The 24,914-nt window shown below is 32.1% G+C and overlaps 1 long non-coding RNA gene across 2 annotated transcripts in view; it reads right to left on the bottom strand.

The window, feature by feature from the left end:
* Positions 1 to 14,389: 14,389 nt before the first annotated feature.
* The window catches only part of LOC127723323 (uncharacterized), a 51,456-nt gene continuing 40,931 nt past the window's right edge, over positions 14,390 to 24,914 (bottom strand). The window contains exons 2-4 of one of the 2 annotated variants that reach the window (XR_007991999.1): positions 22,111 to 23,318; positions 21,137 to 21,216; positions 14,390 to 17,702 (exon numbers count right to left, since the gene is read on the bottom strand). This is a non-coding gene — a long non-coding RNA (uncharacterized LOC127723323). Of the gene's footprint in view, positions 17,703 to 21,136; positions 21,217 to 22,034; positions 23,319 to 24,914 lie in introns of those variants that run through there. The other variant, XR_007991996.1, reaches the window with a different exon arrangement.

A 24,914-nucleotide genomic window follows, 5' to 3' on the forward strand; every position in this document is an offset into this window, starting at 1 on the left:
TGTTTGTTATATTGTGATGAAGATATGATACATTTGGTCTGAGACAATCCAGCGACATCTTATTGGAGTTATTGCCCCTGAAATGTTTTATTTTAAGGTAAATTGATTATTACTTCATATTGGTACATGATAAAGCCATAAGATCTTTTGCAAAATGTTGGGTGACATATGACCTTGAAAAATGTCAACCGGAAGTGACCTTGGGTGAACCGGAAGTAGTCATTTTTGCACTTATTTCATGTAGAAGTACATAGAAACCATATATTTTTTGAATGGTCATACATTAATCTATCATTTGAGACCGGCAGTGATATTTTATAAACCGGAAGTAGCATATTATCTCTATTTTTACAGGCAAAAGTATATATAAACCATATATTTTTGGAATCAGTGTTAATAAAGCTATCATATGAGACCGACAGTGACATTTTCTAAACCGGAAGTAGCCAATTATCTCCCTTTTTACAGGCAAAAGTATATATTAACCATATATTTTTGGAATCAGTGTAAATAAATCTATCATATGAGACCAGAAGTGACATTTTCTTAACCGGAAGTAGCCAATTATCTCCCTTTTGACAGGCAAAATTATATATAAACCATATATTTTTGGAATCAGTGTAAATAAAGCTATCATATGAGACCGGAAGTGACATTTTCTAAACCGGCTGTTGACAATTATTTCCCTTATTTTAGGCAAAAGTCTATAGAAACCATGTTCATTGAATCAGTATGAAGAAACCTATGATTGGACGCCAATAGTAGCTTTGAGTAAACCAGAATTAGCTTCTCATCAATTATTTAGAAAATTGATGTGGAAAGACCTTCAATTGTTCCTTGAACAATTGGTTTTTAATTATTATTATTATTATTATTTTTTTTTTTCCGCCAAGTTTTGAAATTTTTGTTTCGCAATATGTCGCGATATTTCTCATATTGTATCGTATAGTTTATGCGCTTTTAAATTTCACCCTGCTAAGACGAACCATTTTCTTTGTAAGAGTTATCTCCCTATTCACTGTTTATCAAGTGTGTGCATCTCCTTCGTAACAAAAAAAGATATCGACAAAATTCTTTTTCTAAATTGTTCGTTACATCCTCAGGAATGTTTGGCTAATTTGGCTCGAAGCGATTCGATGAAATTTTATAGGAGTTATCTACCTTTACTAAATAAATTTGTCGGCATGTTTTTTTAACTCATAAACCTTTAACCCTATAACCCTGGAATCTTTTTATTTGAGGCCCCTAGGTCCTAACTTAGAAAATGAAGTCAAGGTCAAAGGTCAAGGTCAAGTTCTCAATTTTGACTTTTCCTTGTTTTTGCATTTTCTTCAACACTTTTTAAGATATATATGAAAGAACAACTGCAAAATGTGTGCTTTATTGTAATGAAGATATGTTACATTGGTTTGAAACAATCTAATAGCATCTTATAGGAGTTAGTGCCCCTGAAATGTCTAGTCATAAGGTTAATTGATTATTACTTCAACTTGGTTCATTATAAAGCCATATGACATTTTACAAAAGGTGACATATGACCTTGAAAAATGTCAACCGGAAGTGACCTTCAGAAAACCGGAAGTAGCTTTTTTGCACTTTTTTCATGGAAAAGTACTCAGAATCCATATATTTTGTAATATAAATACATAAACTTATCACTTAAGACCAGAAATGACTTTCGATAAACCGGAAGTGGCCAATTATCTCCTGTTTTACATGCAAAAGTATATAGAAACTATATATTTTTGGAATCAGTGTTAAAGAAGCTATCAAATGAGACCGGAAGTGACGCTTACTTCACCGGAAGTAGCACATTATCTCCCTTATTTCACTCAAAAGTATATAGAAACCATTCATTTATCGCATCAGTTTGAAGAAACTTATGATTGGATACTAATTTTAACCGGAACTAGCTTCTTTTCAATAACTTTGAAAATTGATGTGGAAAGACCTTCAATTGTTCTCTGAACAATTGGTTTTTATTTTTTTTCTTATTTTTCTTCCACACATTTTGTCCGCGCGAGTTCTTGGAATCCTATGGACCAATGTTGATGGAACTCTACTATAATGAGGACCCAAATGTAAAGTTGTGCATCTTGCTATGGAATGGTAAAAAATGGCCGCCGTTTCCATGGAAACAGCAAAAATGCGAAAAAAATCAAAGTGTTCCGAACTGGAAGAAACTCCACAGGAAAGGTAACTGGCATGTTCTGATTTTCAGTTTGAACTAGGAATTTTCCAAATGGCTGCCGTTACCATGGAAACAGCTAAAATATCAAAAATTCTAACTCTTTCGTTATAAGACCCAACTGGATGAAACTTTATGAAAATGTTACCCAGTATGCTAAGATGTCAAGACAATATTTGGATAGTCCAAAATGGGAGCCGTTGTCATGCCATGGCAACAGCAAAAATGTCCAAAACTTCAAAATGTTCCAAACTTCAAGAAATTTTACAAACATGTTGATTGGCACAAGTAAATGCGATTTATGACTTTGGAATTTTCAAAATGGCTGCCATTACCCTGACAATGGGGGAACGAGGGTGCCATCCGTTATTGCTAGCAATTACAAATCTAGTTAAATCGCCAAAACGGAGTTTTGGGGACTTTATGTTTTTGTCCCGTTTCTTACTATTATTATTATTATTATTATTATTATTCTTAACCCAAATTTGTCCGACCATTTTCTTGCAAGCCTTAAATGATGGAAAATTTATATTTGGTATGATGTTGAGTAGTATCCCTAGGGATGGATTCACTATTTTGTATTTCAAATGGGGGTCAACTTGGCACTATTTGGGGGCCGGAACATGGGTGGGGTCATTTTTCGAATATGGATTCGCTACTGGTAGAACCTTTAAGTTTTGTGTAATACAAGAGACCGATGTCCAGGTGTCCATTCCACATTTTTTATTTCAGCCCGGGGTCATCTTGGCATTATTTTAGGGGGTCAATTTTCATGGAACATTCTAGAACAATAGTCATGTGATTAGTCATGTGATAGTGTTGAATTCTTCCTATGTACTTTTTATGTTATATAATGATAGATTATTACAGGTAGCACCATATGAAGCTGTAATTCGACTTTGGAATTTTTAAAATGGCCGCCGTTACCATGGAAACTGCAAAAATGTGATTTTTTTAAAAAATACTTCAAATTTAATGAAATTTTACAGAGATGTTAACGAGTGTATGTAATTTTTGAATTTGACTTTGGAATTTCCAAAATAGCCGCCGTTGCCATGGAAACAACAATAATGCGAAAAATCTAGATTTGGTCCAATCTTTATGAAACTTGACAGTAATGTGACCTGTCATGTGTAGATGTGCCATCGGACTTTGGAATTTTCTAAATTCATGGAAACTGCAAAAATGTCAAAAAATTCAAAATGCTTCAAACTTAATGAAACTTTACACAAATGTTGACTGTCTTATGTAGATGTGGCATTTGACTTTGGAATTTCCAAAATGGCCACCGTAATCATGGAAACAAGAATGCTTAAATTTGAAAATTGGTCCAATTTTTATGAAACTTGTAAGTAATGTGACCTGTCACGTGTAGATGTGATACCCGACTTTGAAATTTCAAAATGGCTGCGTTACCATGGAAACAGCAGAACAATGTTTGGGGGCCGTTTTGGCGACTTTTGTGTTAGCATCCTAACACAGGATTACTTGTTTATATTATGATTATTCCACACTTTTTTGTCCAGACTATTTCTCGGAATTGTATGGACCAATTATAATGGAACTATACAATAATGTTAACCACGTGTGCAGATGTGCAGTCGGGGTTGGCATTTCCAAGATGGCTGCCATTGCCATGGAAACAGCGAAAATGCAAAAAAATGGAAAGTGTTCCAAACTTTATGAAACTTTACATAAATGGTAACTGGCATGTGCAGAATTGCATTTTGACGTTGGAGCTTTCAAAATGGCTACAGTTACAATGGAAACAGTCACAATGTAAAAAAAATTAAAATGCTCCAAACTTACTGAAAATGTACATACAGATGTGTTGTGATGTATATATATGCATTCACTGTTTTAAAGATTAAAAGCGGATGCCGTTATAGTGGTAATTGGTGGCCAGGGTGCCATCCGCTATTGTTCGCAATGGCAATTCTAGTTCTATTTATATTCATATCGGGTTATATGAACGTCGGCAGGCTTCGGAGGTCATCTCAATGATTAATTAGATGACGTCTAGACAAAAATACACAAGAAATATTAACGAGTTTGTGCATTGTTAATTGTTTATTTTAGGCTTTTTGTAATTGGGACATACATTTTAGTATGTTATTAATCAAAAATGAGAATTTGAGTCAAATCGGTGAATATGAATTTGACATCTAATGCCCCTTTAAACTCGTGTATTATTTTTCTAGTTAATTCAAAAGGTTTTGTGATTTAAGGTTTTACCGGATGTTGTTAAATTTCCAAAGGATGTTATTTAATATTTATTACTCTCTGACCAGATGTGGTTTGCTTAATGAGTGTGCCCCAAGCAGAAGTTATTACTTTGTAGTTAACCCCCTGATCAGAAGAAAAAAAAATCATTTCTTTAATTGTTTATCCCTTTTAGATATATACTAAATTATAATAGGAATAGAAATATTTCAGATATCAGGTTAAAAAATTTCAGAGACTTTGTTGGCTGTTGTTATGTCAGTTAAAAAGATAATTATATAACTACATGTATAGTACAGTTTTGTTTTTCAGGTAACAGAAAATCTTTTTTTGTACCACTCAGATTTTAAAATTAGATAATTTGACTATCTCCTTTTGATAAATCTGATAATAATGCAATGATGTGAAAATCTGTAAAGATATCTTTACTTTAGTGTGACTGTTGTCATGTCAGTTAAAACAATTGTTATATAAACAATTAGAAATAAAATAAGAAGATGTTATTTGGTCAAACATGGGTTCAAAAAGGTCGAGTATTGTTCAGTCCTTTGGTCGAGAATGGTTCATACATGAAAAAAAATATGTCAAGAACTGGTCGAGAATTGGTCGAGTATAGGTCGATAATACGTTAAGACTGTTTCAAACTGGTCGAGTAATAGTACAGATATAGGCCATTTCAGACTTTATCTGGGTTGGTGAGATTGGTGGTAAGTAAGAACATATGTAGTTTCCTTTTGTGTTTGTATTCTAGAATCCTGATTCTTTTGATACTCTCCGCTTTCTTAAACAAACACAAACTCATAATAGATATCAGGGAAAAAAATTTGTACGCCAGAAGCTAGCTTCGGGTTAGTCAAGACTAAGAACATATCTTATTGTAAAAAAGAAGATTCGGTGTAATCCATGAGGTATGGACATCAATTTGAAAAAAAGACAACAAATCTTAACTACTGTGGATTCAATTATTTTTGTTGGTATCAGTTTTCGTTGATGGAGATCTAGAGGCTTTACAGAGCTCACCTAGGTCTTTTTGCATCTTCAACAATGGATACGCCCTGTCTTTGTGGACTATAATAGAATTCATGACAAACATCTCTTCTTTGTTAATCTAGTCTTGCTGATCATTTTAGCTTATTCAAGTTTCTATCTATATAATTTGGTAGACTGTATTTTATAGGTTTAACAGTAATTGTGAATATTTTTATATTTAGTTTATGGTATTGTATTTTTGTATATTATATGACCTATATTGATTAATTAAAGGTATGAATATGTTAATTACAGGTTGTAATTAATTGATTGGTATATTTATTTGCTTGGTTCATTTTATTTACTTATTTGACATTTGGACTTATTGACAGACGACATTTTCTACTGGTTTGGGTAACTTTGGTTTCACTGTATTTTACTTCAAAGGCTTTCTTTCCTTGGTTCATTGGACCGCACACTTTCTTTATTTCTATTGGTCATCATGTTTTGGCGATATTTTTCTTTTTTGATATAATGGTGGACATAGTCATATGTGTTTGATATTTTTCTAAGTTTGATAGATATATTATTTCTTAGTTTTCTATATTCTATATACAGGTATATTTTTAGTAATACTGGAAAGATGTGATGAAATCCATGTAGATTATTCAGGAGGCCTTTGCACCTCATGCGAGGGTATTTATCTAGTCTTTTTTTATCATCCAGAATTTTGTACAGAAACAAAAACGAATCCACCTCAGAAGAATTATTGTGTTATTATTAGCCTAGAAAGTGCTACTACAATAATATAGTTTTTCAAATAGACAGCAACAACGCAAACAAATTATAAAAATCGTTATTAAAGAGAACTCTTAAAAGGGGTCATCAGAGGATTTGTACCATGTTGACTTATTTGTAGATCTCGTCTTGCTTATCATTTTTGTTTCATTAAGTTTCTATTTATATACTGTAGATTTTCCGATATAAGGCAAAAACGCAAAAAACTGGTCAGAACCATCATAAAAGGGTAATAACTCCAATAAGGGGTCGTCAGACAAATTCAACCATTTTACTTATTAGTAGATCTTGTCTTGCTGATCATTTTTGCTTATTTGAGTTTCTAATTATCTTTTATACTTTTTCAAATAAAAGGCAAAAACGCAAACAAATAGTAAAAATCGTCATTAAAGGGCAACAACTCCAACAATTAGGAGTCATCAGACGATTACAACCATGTTGACTTATTTGTAGAACTTATCTTGCTGATCATTTTTGCTAGATAAAATTTCCCCATCTATTTTAATTTTCAAGATAATAGGAAAAATTTCAAAAGTTGGCAAATTCGTCATTTAAGGATGATAACTCCTTCAAAAATCGTCTGACAGTTTGAAAGTAAATGGACATTAAGCAGATCTCATCATTCCAAACATTTCTGCCCTGACAAGATTTGTTCTATTCATAGTGGTTTTCAAGATAATAGACAAAACTTGCATTTTACCCCTATATTCTTTTTTTAGCCATGTTGGCCATCTTGGTTGGCAGGCTAGATCATGGGACACATTTGTTAAACAACATACCCTAATGATGAGTGATATTTTCTAAATCCATGATTGGATTTAGGGCAACAGTTTACCATAATTAGACTAGCTAATATGCGGTATGTAATTATTTACCCAGACACATTATCATTACTCCAGTCTGACCGATCTTTGCTCTAAATTTTTAATGCTGTGTGCTTTTGTTTTTTTATGTTATAATTAATTTACGAAGTTTCATCTTAAGAATAAAATGTTATTCTGTAATGGTTTTTTAGTTTTTATAGTATGTTTGCTCTGTATTCTTAACCAATGACTTTTTGAATTAACGGGTAGAGATCTTCTAAATTGGTTTTTAATCGTTGAATCATTGTACCTGTCGAAAGCCAGGATTCTGTTTCTTAATGGATATTGTTCGTCTTTGTCAAGTTATTTCTATCATTGTTTTTATGATTATAGGTGGTTATTTTGCTTTGTCCATAAAGTTTTTACTTTTAATTAGGAAGCCTTCTCGAGATTACTTTATTGTGTGGGATATTTCACATAATGAAGACATCAGGCTTAAAATTTGGCACGAAGTGCACATGAGACATCAGTGACGCTCTAATAAAAAAAAGTTAAATGGCTTAATCGAATGTAATGTTGAAAAGCAATAAGGTTATCCCAAATACGGGGAAGGCAACAATTTATGTCTGAGAATCTTAGTATTGCCAAGTGATGTCAGTCGGCAATAAATAGTAAAAAACAATGTTTGAGATTAAAATATTGAGGCAATGTAAACACTATCATCAAGATTCTGAACTATCTTTTTATTTGTCCAAATAATGAATTAATCATTTATAAAGTTGTTCAGTACATCATACACATCTTGGAAACAAGTTTGTTGGTTATCTATGAGATGGCCACATCAGCAACGCATTACGTGTCTACAATTTTGTGGCTATATGATTGGTACTGAAATAATGTAAGTATATTTACCACCTATATGTGCATTGCATTTTAGGGTAGTGCAACAGTTACCCCACATTATTTGTAAGAAATATTAAAACTAAATAGTAACTTTATGTAACTTTATGTACATATATGGTTTAATAGTGCTTCTGCATTATTAACTGGGCAAATCTAGAAATATTTGATAGTAAATAAGGCAAATAAAACTGAATTGAGGGTTTTAGGCATTTGTCTAGTTTGTTTCATTTTTTTTTTTGAAAATTTTTATGCTATTTCAATGCATATCAAAGAACCCCGGAAGTCCCCCCTTTTTATGAATAAATGTAAAATATGTAAAGGATAAAAATAAAAAGGGATTTTATGTCAATAGATATTAAAGATGGGAAGACAGATGGACACTGGTATACCATAATATGTCCTGTTTTAAAAGACTGGCATATAATAATGGCTCAAAAAGTAGAGAATTATAACAAATATTGATATAGCAAAAAGCTACCCTATATAAGTTGGGAGAATAATATAAAAATAACTTATATACATCAGGTAATATTTAGGGTGACACCAAATCATTTTTTCTTCTTCAAAATTGAAGAGGTGCAATTTTATCTATGTTTTGAAATCAGTTTTTTTTTCAGGTGCAGGTTGATAAGTTTGATGCAGCATTTATATTTTTACAATAATAGTTCATTTTGGGTTTAAACATATCTTTTTGGATTGGACTTCATGTTAAGTATTACTTTGCAGAAATAGAAAAAAATAGAGCAAATGTTTGGAATCCAATGTTGGTGCCGCAAAATCCAGAGCGAAAAATAAATTTGGTTTGGCTTTAATTTACATTGCCTATCAGACATGAATTTTCTAAAAAAATTAAAAAAATACTGTAGAAAAACGTTTTGCACTATTGAAACTAAAAAGGAATTTCATGCTTCTGCATTCAAAATAAGTGAAGGCAAGCTATCATCACTAAACACAATTTTACCAATACAATGATTGGTTATAAAAATATAAAATAAAAAGATAATCTAGCATGTTTTGATCGAGAACAAGACAAAGTTTTAGCCTTCATTAGATACATTCTGTATTAATTTTTGACAGTGAATTTGATGCTTCTGCATTCAAAAGAAGGGAAAACAAGCCATCATCACTGAACACAATTTTTCCAATACAATGATTGGTTATAAAAATATAATCTAGCATTTTTTTATTGACAACAAGACAAAGTTTTAGCCTTCATTATATACATTCTGTGTCCATTTCTGACAGTGAATTTGATGCTTCTGCATACAAAATAAGGGAAAACAAGCTATCATCACTAAACACAATTTTACCAATACAATGATTGGTTATATAAAAAAAAATTGACCTAGCATGTTTTGATTGAGAACAATAAAAAGTTTTAGCCTTCATTAGATACATTCTGTATATATAAAAAAGAAGATGTGGTATGATTGCCAATGAGACAACTCTCTATAAGAGACCAAATGACACAAATATTAACAACTATAGGTCACCGTACGGCCTTCAACAATGGGCAAAGCCAATACTGCACAGTCAGCTATAAAAAGCCCCGAAATGACAATGTAAAACAATTCAAACGAGAAAACTAACGGCCTAATTTATGTACAAAAAATGAACGAAAAACAAATATGTAACACATAAACAAACGACAACCACTGAATTACAGGCTCCTGACTTGGGACAGGCACATACATACAGAAAGTGGCGGGGTTAAACATGTTAGCGGGATCCCAACCCTCCCCTAACCTGGGACAGTGGTGTAACAGTACAACATAAGAACGAACTATAAAAACAGTTGAAAAAATACAAATACTACAATTACAAGTGGACGTGGCCGGGTACTTGTACATCCAAACAACAAAAAGACACGAAGTACAGATTTGAGAGTACTCGCAGTTACTGACAGCTAGTTCAAAGCCACTTACAACTAATAAAAAAATCATGCATCTAAGACTAAATTATCAATCGGTACCCACCCAACATCCAATGGATTTAGTGTAAAGACGTCATAAACAGTCAGAGAAAAACATGACCTTGTGCAATGTCAAGATACAGGTATTGACAGATTGTAGATCCATGAATGTGTATATGTATATAACAATAATATTTAGTTTGCTTTTAATTTACTGATAACAAAATCAATATCAGTACCAATAAAAACAATATTTAACGATCTAATTACAGTGTTGAATTGGTAACCTTTTAGAATAAGTTTATTTAAAGGATCGATAAGTTTACTAGGATCGTTTCTAAATTTCCGGGCACGGTAAACAATATTGCCGTAAAAATGAGGATGTGCAATCCCGTTTAAAATAAGTTTTCTACAGGTACAACCAAACTTCAAAACCAAATCTTTATATCTGTGGAAGAATTTAGTAAAGGTTTTAAGTGATTTGTGGTAACGAAATCCCTGGCTTAATAATTTACCAGTAATACATAGATTACGTTCGTTAAAATCAAAATTGTCACAACAGACACGGGCATAGCGAACGAGTTGTGAAATATAATCACCGTAAGATGGTGCCAAAGGAACATCACCATCCAAAAAGGGAAAATTAACAATAGGGAAAGAAAAATCGTCCCTTATGTCGTAAATTTTAGTGTGGAGTTTCCCGTGTAAAACCGAAATATCTAAATCTAGGAAAGGACAGTTGTTACCGTTTAAATTTGATTTATTTTAAGTAAGTTCCTTTGGGTAAATTGCGGTAGTATATTGAGAAAATTCTTGTTTATTTAACGAAAAAATATCATCAAGATAACGGTAACGGTAAGTGTTGTTGAATTTATCAATTAAATGCAATTTAGACGGGTCTTTACTGAGTTGGTCATAAACTGGGATTCATAACAGTACAAAAATAAGTCTGCTATTAAAGGGGCGCAATTAGTGCCCATAGGAATACCTACAACCTGTCGATAAACTTTGCTGCCGAAACGTACATAAATATTATCAAGGAGAAAATTAACAGCTTCAATCATCTCATCACACCTCCAGTAAATATATCTAGCATATTTACCTTTCTCATTAGAGAAGAAGGCTTTAAATGAGTTGCAGCAAATATATTTGCATTCAGATTTACCAAACGACCATTTAATTAAAGAGTCAAATTTTTGTTTGATAAGATTGTGTGGAAGTATAGTGTAAGAAGTAGAAAAGTCAAAACTGTCAACAGAATAAAAAGGACCATCAAAAGCACGCAATTTATCTAAAACATCCAAAGAATTTTGTACACTCCAAAAATAGTTAATTCCACTATTTTCATATATTTTATTACAATAGTTTATGACAAGCTCTTTGATAGTAGTTAAGGAACTTGTTAAAAGCACTGACAGATTAATTGTAGAACACTTACTAGAGGCCGAGATGAAACGATATTTTACTGGTTTTTGTGTAGTTTAGGTAACCAATACAGAGTAGGGAACAGGTCTGCTTATGACAGATTACCGTGTTTATGACTTTTGATATCAGACCTGAGCTTTTAATATGTAAACAATAATCGCATCGTCCTTTTTTCCCTGTATAGCAAATTTCTTTACTCGTTAGACTCTATCGATAATATACACATTAAAAAAAAATCTTTTTTTCATTTCATGTATTCTTATATACATTAAACAATGGCTATAAAATTACACACTTGTGATCACATACAGCTATCATTAAAGAAAGGAAAGTTTTTATTTAATCAGAAGGCGGATAGAAAGGTTATCCAACGCATCGGAACAATATTTTTATGTCATGGGATATCAACATCATTTTCGACGTTGCTTCGTTCCCCATTGTTTACAGTCTCTTCTTAAATTAAACTTTATGCATTACATGGATATTTCATCGTAATTCACCTTGTTTGCCTTGGATTTACAATTCTGTTTTCGACAAAATATTCTAACGAAAATTGTACAGTGTCCGGATACATAAGGTGTTGAATAATTATGAACAATCTCGTCAATTTCGTCAGATTTGTCTTTACGGATTAAAAATGATGATATGGGACTTCCAAAACAATATACTCGTTGTGCACATGAATGAAATAGTTGCCACTTGAGGTTTAGCTACAAACAAAATCAATCAATCGACATAATGTACCAACAGTATACTATTCCCAGAAGAGAACTTCTTATACTTTTCATTATAAAGTAAAAATGAAATCAGACATGTCAGTGTTGGATGATGCAGTCAAATAGTTTTGTTATACACACCATCCTGAACTACTAACTTTAGTGATGGTCTAATATTATTAATACAGAGATGAAATGCTGACAATCTAAATTGATGCGGAAAAGATATTGCATCCATTGTTTTCCAATATTGCTGTCATTTGTATTATAATACAATACATCCTGACATAAAAAAAAACTTCTGATTAAATATAATGCAGCCATATAGATTTACATACTAAAGTGCAAATATGGTCAGTTTTAGTTGATACGGTCCTAACATTTTGCTATTCCAGTCAGCCTGAGGTATCAAAAGTACTGAAATTTTGTTACATATCAATATATTGAACAACAGGAGGACATGCTGGCACTCTAAATTTATGCGGACAAAACTTTGTATTCATTGTGTTCCAATATTACTGTCATTTGTATTATACATTAAATCCTGACATAAAAATATTACGGAATTATTATGCGGCTATAAAGATTCACATAATAAAGTGCAAATATGTTCAGTTTTGGTTGATGCGGTCTAATAATTTTGCTATACAAGTCAGCCTGGGGTATCAAAACTACTGAAATTAAGTTACGTATCAATATATCATGTATATTGACCAAAAGGAGGACATGCTGGCACTCTAAATTTATGCGGACAAAAATTTGTAGTTGTTGTGTTCCAATATTGCTGTCATTTGTATTATACATTAAATCCTGACATGAAAATAGTTGCTGATTTACTATGCAGCTATATAGATTTACAAAATAAAGTGCAAATATGGTCAGTTTTGGTTAATGCGGTCAAATAATTTTGTTATAGGAGTCAGCTTGAGGTATCAAAACTACTGAAATTTTGTTGTGAGACAATACTTTTGATTAAAAAGAGGACATGCTGGCAATCTAGATTTATACTGACAAAATTTTGTTTTTACAATATGTTCCAATATTGCTGTCATTTGTATTATACAATACATCCTGACATAAAATATTACTGAATTATTATGCGGCTATATAGATTTACATGATAAAGTGCAAATTTGGTAAGTTTTGGTTGATACGGTCAAATAATTTTGCTATACGAGTCAGCCTGGGGTATCAAAAATACTGAAATTTTGTTACGTATCAATATATTGAACAAAAGGAGGACATGCTGGCACTCTAAATTTATGCGGACAAAAATGCGGGTAAAATTTTGTAGTGATTGTGTTCCAATATTGCTGTCATTTGTATTATATATTCTATCCCGACATAAAAATATTTCTGATTTACTTTACGGCTATATAGATTTACATTATAAAGTGCAAATATGGTTAATACGATTTAAAGAATTTGATATGTATTGGAATATATATTCAGCTCGTTAGCATTGTAACCATTATCGTTTTTTTAATATATAGAAAGGCAGATCACGGATAAATTTGTATATAAACAAGCAAAGTTTTATGCGTACTATATTTACAAATAGATCACTTCAACACGGAGCTACATGTATTTAATCATGTTTATATCACGGAAGTATTAAATTGACTTTATTTTTTTTATGTTTATACCAAAAAACAAAGACATTAAAAGATATTAAAAAAAAATCGATGTAGAGCGGTCCTGGTTACAAGTTATCTTAGTGTTGAGCAGACCAGGCCAAAAGTTAACTTGAGATCAGGTCTGGTTCGATCGGAGTTGTCAAAATCAAAGTTAACTTGTGTTAACTTATGACAGAACTGGTTTCGAAAATAACTTATATCAATAGCGGATCTGTTTCCCAGTTAACTTTTTCGGCAGACATAAAAACAGTCCTAGGACCAAGTCCGCTTTTCAAGTTAACTAGATTGTGGTCCTAGGACTGGTCAGAGCAGTCCTAAATCCTGTCACAGGTTAACTTTGACCAGTCCAAATGACTGGTTATCAAGTTAACTTGCTGTACAGGTTAGGACTGCACCCATCTGTAACTATATGACTCTCTGTGGGGCCCATGGACTTGAATGTAGATGAATTTAAAATTTCATTCTTAAGAACGTCCGTGTAGTATTTACGGCATACCACCACCACATTGTTGGCTGCTTTGTCGGCAGGTACAAACACAAACCGCTTTGAAAGTTCTTGAAGTTGATTTCTTATACTGGAAATAGGCGTATGTACTCTATTATTTACTTCTAAATTATTTTCAAAATGTGATATTCTATTATCTACCACATTTTCCCCGTTTACACCAATTTTTACAAAACGAGGAAAGAGCATCTTTGGTGACCTGACGACACTGTTTCCAATCTATTTTAGATGGAGGACGATATTTTGGTGTGTTCATTTCTGACAGTGAATTTGATGCTTCTGCATTCAAAATAAGGGAAAACAAGCCATCATCACTAAACACAATTTTACCAATACAATGACTGGTTATTAAACTATAGAATAAAAATGTAATTTAACATGTTTGATTGAGAACAAGACAAAGTTTTAGCTTTCATTAGATACATTCTGTGATTATTTTCAATAAAAGGAGACAGATTATATTAAATGGAATATTTAGACTGTCTTTGAAACCATGGTACACTGTTGATCCCTTGGCCTTGAAGTGGATGGCATATGCTCTAGTGCTCTGGTTTTATGAAACTTCAAAACAACTTTGGTGTTGGAGTTGTATGTAATAATCAGGTTTTGTTGTTCCAAGAGATAATCTTCAACATCTTCCATTTTTGCAAGCAGATCTAATTTTAGATTTCCTGTACGGAAGGTCAATACGACTGATGAAAACATTTTTATCTTTATCACTTGAGGTGTAGACAGATCTTTAACATTCATTGTGCAGGTGTATGCATTATTAAGGTTGCCTTTTGTTTCATATTACAGGAGTTGCAGCGTACTAAATTTTCTGTTGGTATCTCTTTGATGGATTTGTGACAGTTGCCACATTTAGCTGATTTGTGACAGCTGCCACATTGTGCTGATTTGTGTAGGATTATCTGGGTAATTGCCCTGTAATAATAGAAGACATGGATTCTTCCTCATGTGTAGCTATATTTAATAAATCTTGATGATCGTTTATATCTGTTGATGATGTAGTTGTTTATGGAAAGCCAATTAACAGGGTCAAAATTCATAATTCGTAAATTGTCAATTTGTAACTTGTAAATGTGTAATTTCAAAATTCTTAATTCGTAAATTGTCAATTTGTTACTTGTAAATGTGTAATTTCGAAATTCTTAATTCGTAATTGTCAATTCAGACTGTGGGGGAAGATATATACTAATATACATGCCTACTAAACTTTATTGGTCAAGAAGTAATTGCCGCCACCCGATGTTTCGTCCTATAAAAATTTACAAAACGTGTTGCAGACAAAACGTCCTACAGGGTGTTCTCCAAATACTCCCGATTCCCGATTCCTTCCCCTTCAACTCCGGCTTCACGCCCCTACTCCCAGGATCCCACCCATCCCCTAGCCACCCACTCCCCATGGTTTGCCACCATTTTGCTCTCCAAAATGAGCTCTCACAGACCGGGCCCCCCAATCATGTGCAAAGATTTTCATGGAGAAATGAAACTGTTGCAAACAGATTGGCGAGAATGGTTTCTGTGAGGTCTTCTCTATGACCAGCTAGAGAAGTACTGGTCAAAAAGTATTTCTTGCCGGCAAGTTATTCTTGCCACCCAATTTTTGGCGCCTCTCCTGTCCGAAAAGTTATACCTAAATTTGAAGACATAACAACTAGCAGATTGCTGATATCTTGCTCTCTAAAATGAGCTGTCATATATAAAGATTCTCAAAGAGAAATAAAATTAGGGTAAGCAGATTGGCGAGAATTGCTTCTGTCATGAAATTGGCGAGATGGCGATATCTTCTCTCTGACCAATCAGTGAGGGAGGGAGGTGTCACTTTGGTTAAAAATGATTATAGATTTGTAATAAAAAAGAAACAGTTTCATAGTTTTACGATCATGGTCCTTGACAAAATATGCAGAGGGGACACCAGGACATCACACCATTATCCTACTATTATATGTCATGTCTCGACGATCTCGTATTCAGTAAGTTTTCTGATTGGTCAGATTCATTTAGACTATATAGATAACAAAATATTGGATATTCAAAACAGTTTTAATACATAGTATACATTATATTATTCAGTGTTTAGAAATAAGATCCAGGTGGAAACAAAATATATAAATGATATTTTATTATTATGAGACATGTTGTAATAGTTATATAAGACACATGATGTGTTAGGCTCTGATCCTGTCCATAACATGATAGAATTATATAAGGTTCTTGTTTTTTTGTTTATGTTTTTTTATTTCCAATCATATTGTGCATATTGTTGTTGTAAAATGATACCCTTTATGAGTTCTTGATTAGAATAATTCTTATTCTTATTCCTATACATTAATTAAGTGAATCGTTTAAAATAATATTCCTTTGCTCATTCAATTTGTTTTGCAAAGTACAAACATGATATAAACATTTTTATCTTCATTACTCAAGAGCCAAATAATTAAATATTATTCATAGATTTGCTTCTTGTATAAAAAAAAATCATAAGATAGTTTAGTTCTTTTCCAAAATTTTGAACTCATTTCTCCCATCATGTATTTAGTACTAAATACCCGGCCCAGAACAATATTAGTCTGAATTTTCCAGTCCAGAAAAATATTAGTCTGAATTTTCCGGCTCAGTCTTCTATTTCATGTATTTAGTCCGAAAATTTTGACCCGGTCATATATTAAGTCATATATTTGCCATTTTGAAAAAGGGACCCATTCCAGCGACACATCTGTATATACCTTAATAAAGGAAGTGACCCCCCCCCCCCCCCCTTTCTCAGGTGTGGTGACCAGTAAAATAGAAATACATGTATCTTCGAGGTCACCTCTATATAAAACAGACTCTCTGTATATATTCCATATAAAAATAAAAAAAAAATATTTATCTATTTGTTTCCTTTTATATGTATGTGCTGTACATAATTGATTTAAATTACTAAGAGTATATACTCCATATGGAGGTGCTCCTACTTACAGGAGGCTAATACACAGAAGAATAAAAGCGAGCGCCATCTGTCGTCATAATGATCGTTAGAATAATACAACGATGACATTTAACGAATCGACATGTTTCAAGTTACAAAACATCAATATACGAATTTCAGCGTGTCTATGTCAAATATTTATTAAAGTGATCTTAAGTGACATGGTAACAAATGAAGAATGGCAGAATAAGAAATAGTATACGAATGTTAGATTTAATGAATTACAAAGTCGCAACTATAAAAGAATCTCAATATTACAAATGTTGAATTTCAAAGTTGCAAATTGACAATTTACGAATTCAGAATTTTGAAATTGCACAGTTATATGTTACAAATTGATTATTTACGAATTAAGAATTTCGAAATTACACAGTTGACAAATTACAAATTGACAATTTACGAATTAAGAATTTTGACCCCATTGGCTTTCCATAGTGGTTAATGTATATGTGTTGAAAAATCTGGTCGACACATTTGCGAAATTATAAGTATTCCCACCAACTACGCTGTCAATGTGGTCTTTCCACAAGGTCAACTCCATTTGCTGTGTGTTGTCTGCAATTATGGTTGTGCATTTGGTCATCAGTGTTCCTTGTACATCAACAATTTCATTGTTGGATTTCCTTATAACAGCTGATACTACATTAACCTGAAAGAACATTTTATTATTACACCTATAAAAAACCTGACACACCAATATCAAATATTGATAAATATGATCCAAAGAGTTGTGCTATAGGGATTATATTGGTCGATTGGGATATTGTAAAACCATATCAAAGATTTTACTATAATCAATTTGTATATATTTTAACTAATTTTAAACTGTTAGTTATACATGTAGTCACATGTTTAACTACATATATATCTTAAAAGGTAGACCGGAAATGGCTGATAGAAAAGTGATTGCACTAAAATTATATGTACTATTGAGAAGCATGTCGTTCTTCCCCTCAAACGTGTTCATTGCTCCAAACGTGTCCACATGACGTCACTGTAGAACACACAACGTCTTAAACACCTAATTATGCCCATATTCTGAAATGGACACCAAAACATGTCTATATTCATAGATCATGAAAAGCAAAAGTGATCCGTTATCACATAATAGGTTGTCTGAAAACCTTTAAGTGCTGAAAGAAAGAAATGGAGAATGTGTCTATGGACCACAGATGCCCCCGCTTGTAAATATGCATGAAGTCAATGTGCTAATTATTGACATTTTCTTTTCTTATAAAGTTAATGACACATATTTCTACATGTTGTCATTAGACATGTTAGAAATTGCTTACAGGTTTGAGTGCTGTCATTGTTCAGTAACATATAGTAATAAAAAAAAAACAGAGTTTGAATGTCCCCCACGTTGCACAAATGTTATCTATCCAAGGTACAAGGGCAATTACTTAAAAAAAATAAATTTTTGTTCTTTGAAAGTTTTTATAAATATCTTGGAAAAATGAAGGCTTCAGAGCAAATAAATTTCATAAAAATCTGGCAAGAATTGTACAAATGAGAGTGCTAACAATGCAATTTTCCATATATTCAATATTTCCAAGGGGCGTAACTCTATTAAAAATAATTGATCAGCACTGATTTTCGAACTCGTCTAAGACATTGCTATAATTTAAACCTCTGATATAAGTTTAAAAAAACCTGGCAAGAATTGCCAGAGCGCTAACAAGACCGGACGAACAGACGCCCGGTATTTCTATGTTTCCTACAACGCGTTGCGCGGGAGACAATTAGAAATGTTGTTTGTTTTTTTTGTTTTTTTATGATCTGTGTTTTGTGGTAATAGGCATTGTGTATAAGTTTCATAACATTTGCTTGAGGCAAACTAAAGTTAGAAAACGGAAATGAAAAATTCAGCAATTTTCATGTTCATAAAGGGACATATCTCATGAACGGTGAAAGTGACGCCACCCAATTTCGAACTTGATCTGTGTTTTGTGGTAATAAGCATTATGTATAAGTTTAATAACATTTAGTTGAGGCAAATTAAAGTAAGAAAACGGAAACGAAAAATTCAGCAATTTTTATGTTTATAGGGCATAACTCTTAAACAGTAAAAGTGACGCCGCCCAATTTCGAATTGATCTGTGTTTTGTGGTAATTAGCATTGTGCAAAAGTTTCAAAACATTTGGATTAGGCAAACTAAAGTAAGAAAACGGAAACGAAAAATTCAGCTATTTTTATGTTTATAAAGGAGCATAATTAATGAACAGTAAAAGTGACGCCACCCAATTTCGAACTTAATCTGTATTTTGTGGTTATAAGCATTGTGTATAACTTTTATAACGTTTGGTTGAGGCAAACTAAAGTTAGAAAACGAAAACCAATTTCTGGGACGTACGCGACAGACGGACGGGACGGACCAGGGTAACACAGTTGGCAATCATACCACATCTTCTTATTTTTATATTGTCATATTTGCTGAACTTTGTCATAAACTACCTTTTAGTTTTAACCAAAGTAAGTGAACTTAAATTTGAACCTGAGGGAGCAACGTATGAAAGGAGATATTTTTTACTCTGTGGCGCCCCCACCGAAACAAATATCGTGAATAGTCGATGCATAGCTAGTTTAATTACCTTTGGTTTTTCTGCAAGGTTTTGAATCTTATCAAGTGTGCACTGTACAGTGGTTTCCTTTTGGCTGTTCCTTGTTCGGAGCACATTCAATGTTGATGCTATTTTGACCAATACATCATTATGAAAAGTGTCTCTTTTACTCGGTACTTGTGAAATACGCTGCAGTTTAACTGGAGACTTTTGTGATGACTGCTGTACCCATATTTTGACTATTTTATTTATAATGTCTGTTTTGTTCACGCATCGTTGTAAATATAACGGAATTTTATAAGACTGTCGTACAAGTGAGAGGTTTAGCGCTATAAAACCAGGTTCAATCCACCATTTTCTACATTTGAAAATGCCTGTACCAAGTCAGGAATATGACAGTTGTTGTCCATTCGTTTGATGTGTTTTGTCATTTGATTTTGCCATGTGATTAGGGACTTTCCGATTGAATTTTCCTCGGAGTTCAGTATTTTTGTGATTTTACTTTTTGAGTGCTGGCTGATCGGAATTGTGCATGTTTTCCAACGTCGAAACAGACAAAATGTTGAAAAAGTTTTCTATCTGAATTGTATATTCATAATAATTTTAGGGAGCAACCATTTGATTTTTTTTAATATTAGAGAAAGGATCAAAGGTTTGTTGCTGGAATTTTATTTTCCTGAGCGATACAGGTCCTGTATTTTTTTTAGCACCGAAAGTGATCCTGTCTATTTTATTGTGCAAAAATCCTGGTGCTTTTTATTTTAAAGAATCATCCGGCCTTAAAATTAAATGCTTGCTCTTTTTTTTATCATAAATTCATAAAAATATAAATGGTAATTGAAAAATTAATGATTAGATTCATAATATTATTGAAAATGAAATAAAATATGTTTTAGCCTTTACTTTAAAATCAGAAAATATATACATTTTATATATATAAATTGCCTAGAAAATCAACCTTACAATTTTATATATAGAGATAAAACAGTACAAAGTAGCCAGTTAATATTTGAATAAATTATTATTTTTCGAAGTTATGAATGTGTCGTTTCAAATCTCCTTTTTATATGAAATGTTGTAAGAATGGACCCATAAGAATATAAATATTTGCCACTGGACATTAAAATAGCATTCATTCATCCGTCAAACAAAAAGCAAAAACTACAGCAAATAGTAGCTATTAATCCAATTCCTGACAAAATAATATGATGATATAATCACATGTTTTTATCTTCACAGAGGAAAATTTAGAGGGGGAAGGGGTGGGGGTTCAGGGCATACGACACACTTTATCATTTTGGTTTTTTGGGGGGGAGGGGGTTTCAGGGCATATGACACGCTTTATCATTTTTAGTTTATTCTCTTTTCTTTCAATTGAAAAAACAAAATTTGAATCTGGAATAACTGATCTAAAAATGTTCATAAAGGATATACTCATTTTAAAAGCAAAACAAATTGTAGAGGTTTAGTTACATGTATGTTGCAGTTAAAAACATTAAAACATAAATTGAGACTTCTTACTTTCTGCTTCAGCTTTTCGAAACGTTTCATCCTTTCTAGCATTTCCTTTAGAAACAAGTTCTCTTTGTCTCTCTTTCCGTCTTAAATCAGAAATATCTCTTTGAGACTTCTTACTTTCTGCTTCAGATTTTCTAAAATCTTCATTCTTTCTAGCCTCTCTTTTAAAGACAAGTTCTCTTTGTCTCTCTTTCTGTCTTAAATCAGAAATATCTCTTTGAGACTTCTTATTTTCTGCTTCAGCTTTTCTAAAATCTTCATTCTTTCTAGCCTCTCTTTTAGCAGCAAGTTCTCTTTTTGTAAAATCTTCATTCTTTCTAGCTTCTCTTTTAGAAGCATGTCCTCTTTGTCTCTCTATCTGTCTTAAGGATGTTCGCTGATCTTGTTTTTGAATTTTTGTCAGATGTTCGGAATCCTCTGGTTTTATCCATGTAGTGCCAATAAATATTTTGCCCACTAACCCCTACTTTTCTTTTCATAATTTTATTACATATAGTTTAAAAAGCCATATTTGAAAATCTTATAAAATCCTTTTATTTTTTTTCTTAGTTTTCGAAAGAAAAAAGATGGCAATGTTAAATCTATGAAAAATCTAGAGAGAATCATTACCCGCAAATTTTTCAATGGCTTATATCTCGAAACAAAGGACACGGACCCTTCATCTTTTTCTCCTTTTTTAGTTTATGTTATTTATATACTATCAATTTATAACAGTCTTTAAAAAAGCTTGTTTTTATTAAACAGAGTAGCGAACATCCTTAAATCAGAGTTATCTCTTTGAGACTTCTTACTTTCAGCTTCAGCTTTTCTAAAATTTTCATCCTTTCTAACTTCTCTTTTAACAGCAACGTCTCTCTTTTTGAAATCTTTAACTTTTCTTAAATATCTTTTAGCATTTAAATCTTTTTCTTTGGATGTTTTATTAATTTTGTTCTTCTATTTTGCATGTACGTTTTCATGTATTAAAATCTGGGTACCTTTGTAAAAACTTGACTCTTCCACATAACTGTTTGATCATCTTTTTCATTGCTAACATTCAGTTACTTGCCACAAGATTTTGTATACTGGTATTCAATTCTTTTTGTTTTGTGTTCCTTAGTTTCTGATCTTCAAAATGATTCTTGATCTGCTTGTTTAAAACTGTCTCTGTATCTTTACAACTGATGCATACAGGTAGAATTTTATATTATGAGTCTAAATCAATTTGTAAACTTGTGTAAAAAGCAAACAAGTAACTGAGGAGGTCATGTAAGTCAGCAAATCCAATCAAAATACTTTTGCCATGGAAATCTAATGGGTTATTCAGTGTACATTCTGAATGAGAATGAGTGTCAAAAAATAGTATACTTGATTAAATTACTAAACTGCCGAACAGATGGCTCCGATATTAATAAGAAATTTGTTTGACTGCTTTATACAATTTTGAATTGCTTCTTGTAATGTGAGAAATGCAGTCAACTCTTGGTACTGTAAAGCTATACCAAACCGAATATTTAATTAGTTAATTGTAAAAAATCCTTCAGGAATTTCATCAAAATTTAAAAGCATATTTCTAAATAATTCATGTGCTGTTAATTCTTAAACATGCTTCCTGTAAATTTCATATCCTTTATTGAAAATGTAATCCAGGTTCAGTGTGTTTGGATAAAAATTTAAAGTAGAAAGTGATAACAAAAACCAAGGATTTACAAGTACATTGGCTGCCCCTGCTTTCATCATCAAATTTTGTGGCATACTGATCAAAAGTTCCAAATTTAAGAAAGTGTGCATTAAAAGAATAGAACTTTTTTGATACCTCTGTATCTGAATTAGTTAGAGATTGTTAATTTTGGTTTTGCACTAGATCAGTTTGGATATTACTATGAGAATCTTTCTTTGCATAACTATTGTTTTATTCATTTAACAGAATATCTGTTTGTATACGAGAATTTTCTTTTGCACAGTTATTGTTACTATTTGGATTCAAGTTACTGTTGTTTGCATTTGAGTGGAGGTCAGTATCCCCCCAAGTTCTTTGAGTAACTGTTGTTGAAGGTGTCAGTATCACCCATGCCAAGGTCAAATTTTGTACTGTTAATGGAACAGTATCCCAAGTCAAGTCCGTCAATCTCTGTTTCTTTGGGGTTTTCACACCACATTTAATGTCTGCTACTCCCCAATTTTTCTCCTTGGCATCTTTAAAAATCTATAATTACATATGTAAATGACGTACAATACTGAGACCTATAGTTATTAATTTCTGTGTCATTTTAGTCTATTTTGGCAATCATACCACATTTTTTTTTTATATTTTCATCTTTTTAGTAAAAAAGATACACCAATCAAATGAATTATATTAGATACATTCAATTACTTTTACAAACTCTACTGGAACACATTTTGAAAGATAAAATATCGCTTGTTCAAGGGAGAATAAAGTTTAAAACTTACTTTACTGTTCAAAAAAATAACTTACTACGGACTCCTAGAACCTTGCCAAAAGTACACTTTTCAATTTTCAATCTTATTTTATTTTTTGTAAATATGAATTTACAGTGACAAAACATGGTTAGTCAGTCAGCTAAAACATAAAGAACTTAGAAGACACATCGTGTTTTACCCTAATAGAGCTAAAATGTAAATCAAGTCGCAATATTGAAAAAACTGAATAAAAGATTCGTCTGAACATTGTGTGTCGCTTTAATTTATGGTACAAAATGTGAAAAATTTACTTAATTCAAACAAATAAAAGACCAGTAACTAAGCATTGAGAAAGTAGGATTTTTTTTTTCAATTCTAAGTAGCATCCGTTTTCTCATGACAACAATAGTGTACAATTGAAATAAAGCAATACATAAACCCATGAAAAAAAACCCAAACTTAACATTGACCAATGAACATTGAAGAGGTCAAGGTCAAATGAAACATGCCAGAAAAACATGTACACCTTACAATCATTGCATGCAACAAATATAGCATGTATAGTTGACCTATTGTTTATTGTATCTGAGAAAATAATCAAACTAGGAAAACTTAACATAGATCAATGAACCATAAAATTAGGTCACGGTCAGATGACACCTGCAGGGCAGACACAAACACCTTACAATTAATGAATATGTACTTTTTTTCGGATGTACTTATTTTCGCGAAATCGGTATTGCAGATGAATTCCTGTGTATTTAATTTCGCTGTATTGCCGAAAATATAAAAAAATTAATCACAGACATTTTGTATTTAGTGAAACAAAGAGTATCAATTTAACAAGGTAAAAATTCTTAAGGCACAAATGATAAAAGAGAGTAAAATTTAGTTCATACCTTCGGTAGTATTTCATTTATATGTATTTGTGCATAAGTGAAATTTGACATTTGTGATTTTACATCAGTCAATATACTTGTGTTTAAAAATGTTTTGTGTTCTAATATGACGTTCTTCTTTCGCTTTGGAAACAAAATCATGTTCTAATTGCAATAGAACATGGGCTGCACATGACTAACGTCACATTTAAATTGCAACGTCAGTTGTATTTTGAACAACGCGGGAGATCGAAATGGATTTTTGTGTTGTGTTGCTCACTAGGCAATTTAATAAATCATTCTAAAAGTAAAATTACATGAATTTGTTCATTTTTTATTGTAAAACGGTTGATTCTCTATATCGTTTTAGCTTCATAAAAAAATGGATGCCTTTCGAACGTGTATTATACATGTAATATGTCCGCTTAGAAGTACAGAAGTTCTAATAAATATTCCTATTAGAATTGAAATAATTCTATCATGCCATGCTCTATGCTCATTTT

The sequence above is a fragment of the Mytilus californianus genome, unplaced genomic scaffold (assembly GCF_021869535.1).
Source record: "Mytilus californianus isolate M0D057914Y unplaced genomic scaffold, xbMytCali1.0.p SCAF_1, whole genome shotgun sequence".
NCBI classification, from domain to species: Eukaryota; Metazoa; Mollusca; class Bivalvia; order Mytilida; family Mytilidae; genus Mytilus; species Mytilus californianus.